The following is a 14,036-nucleotide window of genomic DNA, read 5'->3' as shown; positions in this document are numbered from 1 at the left end:
ACAGGAGGATCCACCATTTTTCAGGGGAGTTCAGTCCCTTAACGTTTAGAGAGGTGACCTTGACTGAGTCTGCCATCGCTCCTCGGGGAGGGGGAGGGGGACATCAGAGAAAAGCAAAGAAAGTTGAACCAAGGTAGGTTTTGGGTAGGTAATGCATGGCGGGAACTAAGGGGGAGAAAGGAAGGGCAAATGGAAGGAAAGGTAAAGGGAAAAAGAGGCCGGGCACCTCAACCCCAGGGGGAGAGGGAAATTAAGGGTTGTCCGCACTCAACAGTACAGGAAGGGTATACTAAAACAGCACAATTATGCTATAGCGCTTACCAGATGTACACTGGGTTTAAAGCGCTGTCCTACTTGGGTTATTGGGTAGACAGGTCGGAGAGGGAGCCCCCGAATCCTAGTCCCCCCAGTCCCGGCAGTGGTAAATGTCACGTCTGATACCGGTATGCAAATAAAAGACAATCAGTAACATCAAAGAAACAAAAAACAATAGTATAACCAAAACAGAGGTAGAGCATATAACTGTCAGCACTGAGGGGTCTCCTCGGCTCGCCCTAAACATAGGCATGCACGAGGGAGCCCGTCACAGCAGAAAAGGCATCACAGAATGGGATCCACCACCCCCCGTCCCATACCCCTAAAGTACATGCAGTCCCCGGACAAATGCATTTCTCCCTTTGGCAGATTGTCCTCTCCTTACCCCCCTCTCCCCCGTCCACGCCCCGGGGGGAAAAGGGGCAGGGAAGGGGGGAAAGGGGGAGTGGAAGGGGGGAAAGGGGGAGTGGAAGGGGGAAAGGGGGAGGGAAGGGAGGGAAGGGAAGGGTGGGAAGGGGGGGGGAGGGAGGGGGGAAACAGGGGAGAGGGGACAAACATGCAGAAATGTCAAGTCCTTTAGCGCACTCCCACCAGCAAACACCCGGACCCCATAAATTTCAACTCCTCCCCTCCATGGTCACCACATCAAGATGAAAGAGGAGCAGCCCTGGTCGGTGCATGGAAAATCCGGCAGGCAAGGGGCTGGGGCCACCATCCCTCCATCCAACGGGAGACTTCACCTGAGCAGCAGTCCTGGGGCCCGCCAATTAGTGTCTCTCCTGCATCGCCATCGGGGGCTGTGTAGAGCATCCAGAGGGAGGCTGGGACCGCCCAAACAGTAAGGGGTAAATCCTCCAGGGGGGTCCAGAGTCACCCTGGAGGGAAGCAGTGTCTCGTACCAATAGGCTCAATAAATAAGTCATCCAGGGTCCCCGAAAGCTGCAGAAGGCAATGTCAGCAAAGAGTAGGTGGGAGTCAGAGGGGGGGACAAGGGGCGCATCCAGGGGGAGGGGACACATATGCGGGAATGTCAAGCCCTTCCAGTACAGCGCATTAGGTATCACTCAGACCCCCCAAAGTGCAACTCCCCCATCTAAGGTCAAGACTCCAGAAGGGAAGATGAGCCGCCCTGGTCTGTACATGAAAGAACCTGCTGCCAAGGGGTTGGGGCCATCATCCCTTCCTCCAATGGGAGATGGCACCGGAATGAAAGCCCCGTGTCCTGTCAAGTGGTGCCCCTCTGACAATGTCGTTGTGGTATATGTGGAGCATCCAGGGAGAGGCAGGGACCACCCAAAAAGTGAGGGGTAAAGCCTCCAAGGGGGATCGGTGTCAGACAGGAGGATAGCGGTGTCTTGTACAAGTTGGTTAATTAGACAAGTCATTCAGTGTGTTCCTGTGAGCAGCGGAAAGAAAGGTCGGTAAGGATTATGAATGGGTGGGGGCCAGGGAGTGCATAAAACTGCCACCAGATGACCGGGGCAGAGAGGGCAAGGGGATGAAACTCAGATCTGGTAGGTGGGGGCGGGGGTGAGGAGTGTCCCTCATATTACTCACGTTGGCCATACCTTGAAGCTGAGCGCTCTGCATACCCAGGACGTTCTTCTGTATAATCTAGCCTATCTGTATACATTAGCCTGTCTTTTGTACACATTAGTCGGTCCTCTGTATACACTAGTCTGTCTGTATACACTAGTGTATACAGATAAGCTAGATTATACAGAAGAACGTCCTGGGTATGCAGAGATGGAGGCTAGAGTGTATACAGACGGACTAGTGTATACAGAAGACCGGCTAGTTTATATAGGGAGGCTAATGTGTGCAAAAGACAGGCTAGTTTATACAAATAGGCTAGATTATAGAGAAGAACATCTTGGGTATGCAGAGAGAGAGGCTGGGTTACAAAGAGAGGCTGGTGTATGCAGACTTGCTAGTGTATACAGACGGACTAGTGTATAGAGAGGCTTGGGTATACAGAGAGCTAATGTATAAAGAGCAGCTAGTGTATACAAAAGACATCCAATGGTATACAGAGAGACTCGTGTATGCCGAAGACCGGCTAGTTTATACAGAGAGGCTAAAGTGTACAAAACACAGGCTAGATTATACAGAAGAACGTCCTGGGTATGCAGAGATGGAGGCTAGGGTATACAGAGAGAGAGACTGGGTTACACAGAGAGGCAGGAGTATGCAGACTTGCTAGTGTATACAGATGGACTAGTGTATACAGTAGACCGGCTAGTTTACACAGAGAGGCTAATCTGTACAAAAGACAGGCTAGTGTATACAGATAGGCTAGATTATACAGAAGAAGGTCCTGGTTTATGCAAGAGATGGAGGCTAGGGTATGCAGAGAGAGAGGCTTGGTTACACAGACTTGCTAGTGTATACAGAGGACCGGCTAGTTTATACAGAGAGTCTAATGTGTACAAAAGACAGGCAATTGTATACAGATAGGCTAGATTATACAGAAGAACGTCCTGGGTATGCAGAGATGTGGAGGCTAAGGTATACAGAGAGAGAGAGGCTAGAGTACGCATACTTGCTAGTGTATACAGATGGATTAGTGTATACAGAGGACCGGCTAGTTTATACAGAGAGGCTAATGTGTACAAAAGACAGGCTAGTGTATACAAATAGGCTAGATTATAGAGAAGAACGTCTTGGGTATGCAGAGATGGAGGCTGGGTTACACAGAGAGGCTAGTGTATGCAAGCTTGCTAGTGTATACAGACGGACTAGTGTATACAGTAGACCAGCTAGTTTATACAGGGAGGCTAATGTCTACAGAAGACCGGCTAGTGTATACACATAGGCTAGATTATAGAGAAGAACGTCCTGGGTATGCAGAGATGGAGGCTAAGGTATACAGAGAGAGAAGTTGAGTTACAAAGAGAGGCTAGTGTATGCAGACTTGCTAGTGTATACCGGTGGACTAGTGTATACAGAGAGGCTTGGGTATACAGAGAGCTAATGTATAAAGAGATGCTAGTGTATACAAAAGACAACCAATAGTAGACAGTGAGGCTCGTGTATACAGAAGACCGGCTACAGAGAAGCTAATTTGTACAAAAGACAGGCTAGTGTATACAGATAGGCTAGATTATACAGAGGAAGGTCCTGGGTATGCAGAGATGTAGGCTAGGGAATCCAGAGAGAGACTGTGTTACACAGAGAGGCTAGAGTATGCAGAAGACCGGCTATTTTTTTTACAGATAGACTTGTGTATACAGAAGACAGTCTGGGGAATTCAGTGAGGCTAGTGTATGCAGAGAGGCTGGGACACCGAGACTATTGTAAAAAGAAGGCAGGCTAGTGTATATAGATTACGGGCACCTGTATACAGAAGACAGAGAGGCTAGTCTATATTGAGTGGCTAGTGTACACAGAGAGATTCATGTATACAGAAAAGCTAGCGTGTAAAGAAAACAGGACTTTATTTTTTGCTAATGCAACTACTTCTGAAACATGTAAAATGCTTTTTTCATATTTTGGTGCTGTTACAAAGTGGTGTGTTGTCAGTGGTGATATCAATGTGACAGTTAATGTGGAGAACTACAACTATTCAAAATAGAGCAAAAGAGTGCTAAAGTTTATTTTGTTAAGTCATTGACTGATAGACGTTGAGTAATTGGCCATTATTGGTTTGGCAGTACATGGTTTATTTTGATGTAAGATAGTTTTATTCTCTACTTATAGCCGAGTTTTACACGACTTTATTATTAGCATTATTCGCATTATTCATATATATTATGCAGAGTGTAAGTATTGCAGTGAGACGATATTGCTTTTAAAAGATTTGTATTATTATACATAGCATTGTTAGCAGACCAATAGGACAATTTACATGGCTTAATATTGCAGAGCGTAATTTATCAGGAAAGAGATCCAAAGCGTTAGTTGCAGTAGTTTCATAAAACTGAGAAATCGTTGCATTACTCTAAATTTAAAAGTTGTTCCGGTAGCACTGAAAAGACGATATTAGATGAGTGATCTACACATTTCGTTTACTATTTCACTATACCGGCTAAATGTTAATATGTTAATATGTGCTGCGTGTAAGGTAGAAATTAGATGGTTTAGTGTGAGCTGGTTTACCAGGATTTAGAGATAGTAATCTGTTTATACTAGTAATAAATATAGCAAAATAACTATAACGAGTTTAAGTGGAAATACGTGAAATAACAGCAACAACGTGTGTAGGTTTTTATCAATCAAGTTAATTACGTGTCAGCAGCTAAATATTCTGCAATAGCAGAGATTAAGTATTGCAGTCGAAATGAGATCGGAAGCGATAGTTGCAGTAGCTCCAAAAAAACTGAGAAATCATTTCATTACTCTAAATGTAAAAGTTACCCCGAGCAATTAAACTGTTCACGGTAGCATTGCATTACTCTTAATATGTGCAGCGTGTAAAGAAGCAATAAGATGGTTTTGTATTATCCTAAAATTAGCAGTATACGTAATAAAGGTGAGTAGGTAACCTGGATTTAGACATAGCAAACTCTATAATCTAATTTAGCAAAATTAGAAAGGATAATATTGAGACAGTATATACAGGTCGAGTTTAACTGGAAATACACAAAATATCTAGCTTACCTTTACATTGTTCAATAGAGCATTGCAAAGTAATACCAAGGCAGAATGTCGGAATAGCAATTAGATGAGATGATTGCTGTAATCATGAAATATCAGCAACGCCTAGGTTTCTATCGGATGAGAAAGTATAATAACTGGCAAAGTATGACATGGGATACAGTATGACAAAGAGACAAATTGCATTAGAGATGTGAGATGGACATGAAATGTCAATCCCCATTGGTTACTTACATGTAAACGCGGCTACATACAGCAAAGTGTGAGCTAAGCAGCTAAAGGGTATTTAAGAGTAAATTGACGTAGCTTGAAAATTCCAACGTGTAAATCGTTCCATTAATTATGTTACGCACGAAGACGGCTTACACTGACTGTTTTCCGTTTCCACTGGTCATCGGCATAATGTTTCAGTAACCATGAACATTAATAGTGATAGACAGCTTACATTAGGATGTATGCATGATGTGAATGTAAAATGAATGTAAAATAGTTGCATTATGTGTTATTAATGTAATCAAACTGTATTCCTATGCTTTGCTACTGCAACCACTTCTCAATCAAGTAAACCGTCCCACTGCTTTTCTCACATTTTGCCGCTGTTAAAAAATGTGTTGCAAGTGTTATGTGTTACAAATGGTTATCAGTGTGACAGTTAATGTGGAGAAGAAGTAATACACAAAATAGAGTCAGAAAGAGAATCCTATTGCATAGAGGTAGCGAGAGATGGTTGCATTAATTTTAATGTGCAGTGTGTAAAAGGTTTTAAAAAGATGGTTTTGTGTGACTTTTGCTTTAACGTAAAATTAGCTGTAGACATTATAACTTGTTACAATGATTTAGAGATAGTAATCTCTATAAAATAATAATAATAAGTATAGCAAAACAAATTACGAAAATTTTGAGGCAGTATGTATAGGTCGAGATATAGTGAATACACAAAAGGGATCAAGGGATAGTAGCAAAGTCAAGGGATAAATGCAAAGGTACTCTATTTAACAGTAAATTGACGTAGCTTGCAAATTCAAACGTGTAAATCGTTCCATTAATTTTGCTGCGCACGAAGACGGCTTTCACTGACTGTTTTCCGTTTCCACTGGAAAGAGAATCCTATTGCATAGAGGTAGCGAGAGATGGTTGCATTACTCTTAATGTGTAAAGGTTTTAAAAAGATGGTTTTGTGTGAATTTTGCTTTAACGTAAAATTAGCTGTAGACATTATAACTATGGTTAGGTTTACAATGATTTAGAGTTAGTAATCTCTATAATATAATAATAAGTATAGCAAAACAAATTAGGAAAATATTGAGGCATTATATATAGGTCGAGATAAAGTGAATACACAAAAGGGATCAAGGGATAGTTGCAAAGTCAAGGGATAAATGCAAAGGCACTCTATTTAACAGTAAATTGACGTAGCTTGCAAATTCCAACGTGTAAATCGTTCCACTAATTTTGTTACGCACGAAGACGGCTTACACTGACTGTTTTCCGTTTCCACTGGAAAGAGAATCCTATTGCATAGAGGTAGCGAGAGATGGTTGCATATGGCAGAAAGACGGCTTATACTGCTTTTCTCACATTTTGCTGCGGTAAAAAGAAATGTTTTGTCACTGTGTTTTAACTGTGACAGATAAGGTGGAGAAAAAGAAGTAATACAGAAAATAGAGTCAAACAGTGGAAACGTTTATTTGTCATGACAGCTGATACTGGTTGAGCAATAAAACTGTTTTATTAAGATGTAAGACTAGTTTTATTCTCTACATATAGGCTTTTCAAAGAGTTGTATAATATAGGCGACCAATAGGACATTTAAATGGCTTAATATTGTAGGGAGGAAGTATCGCTGTTCAAAGGTAAGAGATTGAAAGCTTAGCTTGAAAATGGCCGAGAAATAGTTGCGTTAGTCTAAATTTAAAGGATATGCCGGTACCAATGAGAAAGCTTATATTAGACTAGTTGATCTTTGCATTACACAATCCTATTATTATTATTATTATTATTAAGATCATAGTGCAGAGAGATACTCAGTTAATGTCAGAGATACTCGGTCAATGTTAGAAAAGCAATAAAACTGTTTACATCGTTAGAGAGCGATAGTTACATTACTCTTAGTATGTGCAGCATGTCTGGTAGCAAATGGATGGTTTTGTGAACATTTTGCATTAAGGTACAATTAGAGGTAGAACTCATGGAAGTGAATAGATTTAAGCGGATTTTGAGATAGTACTCTCCATTTCTAATAAGAAATAAAGAAAAATAAGTCAGGATGGTGTGTCAGGACTGTCACATAATCACAGTCCCGGTACAAATATGCAAAATAGAGCAAAAGAGTACATGGTTTATTTTGATGTATGATAGTTTTATTGCATGCTTGATGTGGATGATTAAAATCGTGTAGTGATCTATATTTAGCATAAGAATGAAAAGGCATAACATGGCAATGAGACAAACTCCATTAGAGATGTGAGCTAGATGAAATGATGAAATGTCTCTGTATAGCCCAGATTGTCTTCTGTTATCACTTAGCCTACCCTCTAAATTCTCTAGCCTCTCTATATACACCAGCATGTTTACACTAGCCGGTCTTCTGCATACAATAGCCGGTCTTCGATATACACTAGCCTATGTTCTGAATACACTAGCCCGTCTTCTGTCTTCTGTATGCCCTAGCCTGTCTTCTGTATACATTAGTCTCTCTGTATAAACTAGCATCTCTGTATACCCCAAACTGTCTTCTATAAAAACTTGTCTCTCTTTATAGCCTGTCTAGCCTTTCTTCTGTACACACTAGCTTCTCTGTATACACTAACCAGGCTTCTATATACAATAGCTTCACTCTATGCACTAGCCTCTCTGTATAATCTAGCCTCTCTATATACCCTAGGTAGTGTTCTGCATCTCCGTAGTGGTAGCCTCTCCGTAGAAGCCAGCCTTTATTCTGTATTCACTAGCCTTTCTTCTGTATGCTGTAGTCTTCTATATATACTAGCTTCTCTGTACACCCTTGCATCTCTGTAATACACTAAACCCTCTGTATACCACAGCTTGTCTTCTGTATACACTAGACTGTAAACACTAGATAGAATACACCAGCCTGTCTTCTGTACCCACTAGAATCTCTGTATACACTACCCAGTCTTCTGTATACACTGTCAGCTTGGATGTATACCCAAGCCTGTCTTCTGTATACACTCGTTTCTCTATATGCACTGTCCTTTCTGTATACTCTCGACCCTCTCTATACATTAACCTCTCTATATACACTAACATCTTTGTATATACTAGCCTCTCTTTAAATTAGCCTCTCTGTGTACCCCAGCCTCACTGTTTACTCTAGCATCTCTGTATACTCAAGCCTACACGAGTCTTCTGTATTCTGTATTAACTAGCCTTTCTTCTGTATGCTGTAGTCTTCTATATATACCAGCTTCTCTGTACACCCTTGCATCTCTGTAAACACTGTGTAAACTAGCCAGTCTTATGTATACACTCGCCGACTGTATACACTAGACTCTCTGAATACACTAAGCTCTATGTCTTCTGTATACACTAGACTGTAAAAACTAGCTAGAATACACCAGCCTGTCTTCTGTACCCACTAGACTCTCTGTATACACTACCCAGTCTTCTGTATAGAATGTCAGCTTTCATGTATACCCTTTCTGTATACACTAGCTTCTCTATATGCACTGTCCTTTCTGTATACACTCGACTCTCTCTATACACTAACCTCTCTATATACACTAACATCTTTGTATTTGTCTTTAAACTAGCCTCTCTGTGTACCCCAGCCTCACTGTTTACTCTAGCATCTCTGTATACTCAAGCCTATCTACATACACGAAACCTGTATTCTGTATTCACTAGCCTTTCTTCTGTATGCTGTAGTCTTCTATATATACCAGCTTCTCTGTACACCCTAGCACTGTAACAGTATTACAGAAACAGAACACCAGCAATAAGGTGTATACTGTGCAGGAGGCACACAACACCGACTCTAACTTCTGCACTGCAGATGCATGTATTGCAGAAATTGAACACCAGTAATAAAGGGTAGCTTCAGGTGTGTACTGTGCAGGAGGCACATAACACCCACTGTAACAGTGCTAGGTTCCCAAGCAGTAAAGACACTGTCCCTGCCTATCGTCCTCTTTCCCTGACCACCGCAACACACTATACAAGGCCGCCGTGCTGGCGGCCTTATATAGTGTGGGGTGTGTACTAAACCCCCCGAGCTATAATTGGCCACAGGAATCCTGCCTGTGGTGAATTGTGGCTCTCCTCACACAGGATGTCACATCTGTTCTTATTATATAGAACCTATTATGCTCCTCGTAAACTTTTTCAGTTTGGCCGAACGGCCGGACGCAAGTTGCCCCCGGTGCGGGAACATGAGGGGAGACATGATGCACATGTTTTGGAGAGGCCCAAAATTGATCCGCTACTGGACAGAGGTGACAGGAACCATTGATCGGGTGGTTGGAACCTCCACCAGGATGGAGGCGAAGTATTGTCTCCTGGGATTAGTTGAAGGAGTTGGAAACCCGGGAAGTAGCCAGATGGCAGTTCTGAGATGCCTATTTCAGGCAAGGAAACTGATTGCCCAACCCTGCTTAGCCTCCAATGTTGGCAATGACTTGGTTTTTTTCGCTTGTTTCCCAAGATGACCATGTTGGCGTTTGTCAAGATGGTTGAGAGTGCCCGAAGAGATCGCCTATGGCCCCATCACCTTGAAAGTGCCTGATCTTGTCTGATCTCGGAGGCTAAGCATTGTCGGGCCTGATTAGTAACTGGATGGGAGACCAACTGGGAATACCAGGTGCCGTAGGATTCTTTTTATGTTGTTGGCGTTGACATGTTTTTTTTTTTCCGCTTGTTTCCCAAGGTGATCATCTTGGCATTTGTCAAGAGGGCTGAGAGTGCCCAAAGAAATCTCCTACGGCCACATTCCCCTGAAAGCGCCCGATCTCATCTGATCTCAGAGGCTAAGCAGGGTCCGTAGGAATCTTTTTATATTGTTGGCTTTGACCTGTTTTTCTTTCGCTTGTTTCCCAAGGTGACCATTTTAGCATCAGTCAAGAGTTTTGAGTATGTCCCAAAGCGTTCGCCTGAGGTCACATCACCCTGAAAGCGCCCGATCTCAGAGGCTAAGCAGGGTCTGGGTCAGATGGGAGACCGCCAGGGTCTATGTTGTTGGCGTTGACCTTTTTTTTTTCACTTGTTTCCCAAGATAACCATCTTGGTATTTGTCAAGAGGGTTGAGAGTGTCTAAATAGAACACCTATGGCCACATCACCCTGAAAGCGCACAATCTCATCTGATCTCGGAGGCCTAGCAGTGTACGGCCTGGTTAATACCTGTATGGGAGACCATCTGTGAATACCAGCTGCCGTAGGCTTCTTTTTATGTTGTTGGCGTTTACCTGTTTATTTTCGCTTGTTTCCCAAGGTGACCATCTTGGCGTTTAACAAGAGGGTTGAAAGTGCCCAAAGAGATCATCTACGGCCCCATCACCCTGAAAGCGCCCAATCTCATCTGATCTCAGAGGCTAAACAGTGTCGGGCCTGGTTAGTACCAGGATGGGAGACCGCCTGGAAATACCAGGTGCCATAGGCTACTTTTTTTGTTGTTGGCTTTGAACTGTTTTTTTCGCTTGTTTCTCAAGGCGACCATCTTGGCGTTTGTCAAGAGGGTTGGGCGTGTCTTGAAGAGAACGCTTACGGCCACATCACCCTGAAAGCACCCGATCTCGTCTGATTTCAGAGGCTTAGCAGCATCAGGCCTGGTTAGTACCTGAATGGGAGACTGCCTGGGAAGACCAGGTGACATAGAAGGATCTGGCCTGGTTAGTGTCTTGATTGGGAGATCGCCTGGGAATTCCGGATGCCGTAGGCTTCTTTTTATGTTGTTGGCTTTGACCTGTTTTTTTTCCCTTGTTTCCCAAGGTGACCATCTTGGCATTTGTCAAGAGGGTTGAGAGTGCACAAAGAAATTGCCTACGGGCACAACACCCTGAAAGCGCCCAATCTCGTTTGGTCTCAGAGGCTAAGCAGGGTTGGGCCTGGTTTGTACCTGGATGGGAGACCGCCTGGGTTTTCCAGATGCCGCAGGCTTCTTTTTATGTTGTTGGCGTTGACTTGTTTTTTTTGTTTGTTTCCCAAGGTGACCATCTTGGCGTTTGTCAAGAGGGTTGAGCGTGCATTTGATCTCAGAGGCTAAGCAGGGTTGGGACATGGTTAGTACATGGATGGGAGACCGCCTGGGATTTCTCGATGCCATAGGCTTTAGTTTTAAGTTGTTGACATTGACTTATTTTTTTAATTTTTATTATTCTTTTATTAAGTAGAACAACATAAATATAACAGTCAACCATACAGCATGAGCCAGGGTCACAATTACATGCTAACAAAAAATAGGCAGCCAAATAACTCTGGGTTCTCAGAGGGGAGTCCTACAGTTTCATGCAAAAAATAGAGAAACCCCACCTCCGACATGTAGTACAGTATAACTAGTGCAACTCCGTTCGGACAAATGTAATCATGGAGAACAACTGGGACCACAGCGAGCCAGCTTATCATGACCTACGTGAACCAGAGTAAAATATGAGCCGGTCATGTCCAGAACCCTGGGGTTCTTCTGGGTCCCGAAGGCTAGTAAGGAGACAAGGCATAGTCAAAAGGGAGGACGGGGGAAGAAGAGAGTGCAAAGACGGAGAGAGAGGAGGTGGGGGGATGGCGGCGGGGAAAAAAAAGAAAAATAAAGACAAAAAGGGAGGGGGGGAATGCCACCCAGGGAAGACATCGCCTACGTAGGTAAACGTTAGATGTTCAGTCGTTTTCTGGGACGGAGGCACTGCTCACCTCCCGAATGTAGTCTCGCGTAACAGTAAAATACCTCCAGGGCCTCCATGTAACACTAAATGCCTCTTCAGTGTTGTGAAGGGTGGCGGTCAATTCTTCCATCCGGAGAATATGATTGACTTTGGAATACCACAGCACCTTGGATGGGGGCTGAGGCTGCCTCCACAGTGCGGGAATGCAGGCCCGGGCGGCATTCAGGAGGTGCATCGTGAGGGTTTTTTTGTATTTTCGAACAGGCTGTTCGGTCAAGTGTAGAAGGCACACTACTGGGAACCCAAAAGTTCCTCAAGGTCGGGCATGCCCATGGGACACCTTGGGGACCAAGGTGTCCCATGGTCCCCATATCTGAATTTCACCTCCAACAAACATCCGGGATCGATCTATCCATTTTATTCAGAAGGTATGGGACTCTATACCAGCGTGAGACTATCTTGTATCGTGATATTGGTTTGCGATGGAAGCTTTATGTACTAAGGTCAGGATCTTCCCTATCTGTTGTGGGGTAAATGTGATGCCAAAGTCCCTCTCCCATTTGTGGATAAATGGTGGGGGTTGACTCCTCCTCCTGACTACTCAATAGGTTGTACAGGAGGGAGAGGGTGTGTCGCACAGGTTCCCTTTTGTGACAGATGGATTCATAGGGTGTCAGGTCTCTAGGAGTGTAGGGGGCCCTTTGTATGGCCAGAAGAAAGTGACGAAGTTGATAAGCACTAAACAAGTCAAGCAGAGGGTCAGAAAGCTCGGCGACAGTTTGCGTGGTCGGGAGCCCTCCCGTGGGCCACATCTCTCCCAGACGCTGTTTCCCCACCACTGTCAACTGTCGCAGTTTCTTGTTGGTAAATCCCGGTGGGAAGTCTGGATTACCTATAACCGGAGTCATTGGTGATGGCAGGAGAGCAATGTGTGTGCAGCGGAACAACCTCCGCACAACAGCCAACGTAGCTCCCACTACGGGGTGACCTCTGAGGTCTTTTGGTAGGGAGGACAGGAGCCACGGGGAGGTCAATAGGGGAATGGATCCATCCTCAATCTCCATCTCCACCCCCTGCTTGTGTGGGCCATTACAATGCCAATCAACGACTCTCGCTAGCAGAGTCACTCTGTAGTATTGTCTGAGATCTGGGAGACCCAGACCCCCCTTGTCCTTTGGTCTGGCAAGCAATTGCAAATGGGCTTTGGGCAGTTTGCGCGCCCAAATAAAGTCCCGGAGCAGCAGCTGCAGTTGTCTGAAAAAAATTGGGGGTAACCGGATCGGTAATGTCTGGAACATGTATAAGATCCGAGGGAGGGCCATCATTTTGAATGCATTACAGCGCCCGAACCAGGTCAGTGTTAAAGCATGCCAGTTTCCCAAATCAGATTTCAGTCTATCCAGGAGAGGGACAAAATTAAGCAGGTACAATTGCGCTAAATCCGCTGCGATGTCAACGCCCAGTTAACGTATAGATTTTTCAGCCCAGTAGAATGGAAAAGAGGAGCGGAGCCTCTTGGCCTCACCATCCGGAACCGATATATTCAATACATATAGGCTGCCGTGTCGCTGTAGAGACGCAAGTATTTTGGGAAGCAAAATGTGTGGATTGGAGACGGAAAAAATTAGATCGTCAGCGTACGCCGCAATTTTGTGGTGTGCCGAGGGTTTGGATATGCCAGTAATATTCGGGTCATTCCAAACGTGACACATAAGTGGTTCCAGTGTCAGAATTAAAATTAGGGGAGACAGAGGGCACCCCTGCCTCGTCCCATTAGTGATGGGGAAAGAGTCCGAGCACCACTCGGTCACCCGTACCGCTGCCGATGGCGTGGAGTAAAGCGACATTTCCCAGCTCATCATGTTGGGGCCAAGACCTATATGTTCCAGGGTGGCCTGCATAAAGTGCCAGGCCACCCTGTCAAAGGCCTTCTCCGCGTCCGTTGACAACATAAGCAAGGGCCTTCCCTGTACATGCGCTGCATGGATTAAATTGAGGACTCGGGCCGTATTGTCTCTAGCTTCCGACTTATTTTTATTTTTTTGCTTGTTTCCCAAGGTGACCATCTTGGCGTTTGTCAAGAGGGTTGAAAGTGCCTGAAGAGATTGCCTACGGGCACATCACCCTGAAAGCACCCGATCTCGTTTGATGTTGGAGGCTAATAGAGTCGGGCCTTGTTAGTACCTGGATTGGAGAACGCCTGGGAATACCAGGTGTCGTAGACTTCTTTTTATGTTGTTGGCGTTGACCTGTTTTTTTTTCGCTTATTTCCCAAAGTGACCATCTTGGTGTT

The 14,036-nt window shown here is 44.3% G+C and overlaps 2 pseudogenes; both read left to right on the top strand.

The window, feature by feature from the left end:
- Positions 1-9,623: 9,623 nt before the first annotated feature.
- On the top strand, positions 9,624-9,742 carry LOC143949556 (5S ribosomal RNA; annotated as a pseudogene).
- A 666-nt stretch (positions 9,743-10,408) lies between these two features.
- On the top strand, positions 10,409-10,527 carry LOC143949085 (5S ribosomal RNA; annotated as a pseudogene).
- Positions 10,528-14,036: the final 3,509 nt, after the last annotated feature.

The sequence above is a fragment of the Lithobates pipiens genome, unplaced genomic scaffold (assembly GCF_037356315.1).
Source record: "Lithobates pipiens isolate NorthernLeopardFrog02 unplaced genomic scaffold, aLitPip1_a1.2 Scaffold_30, whole genome shotgun sequence".
Lineage (NCBI taxonomy): Eukaryota > Metazoa > Chordata > Amphibia > Anura > Ranidae > Lithobates > Lithobates pipiens.
This window is presented reverse-complemented; position numbering and strand designations above follow the sequence as displayed.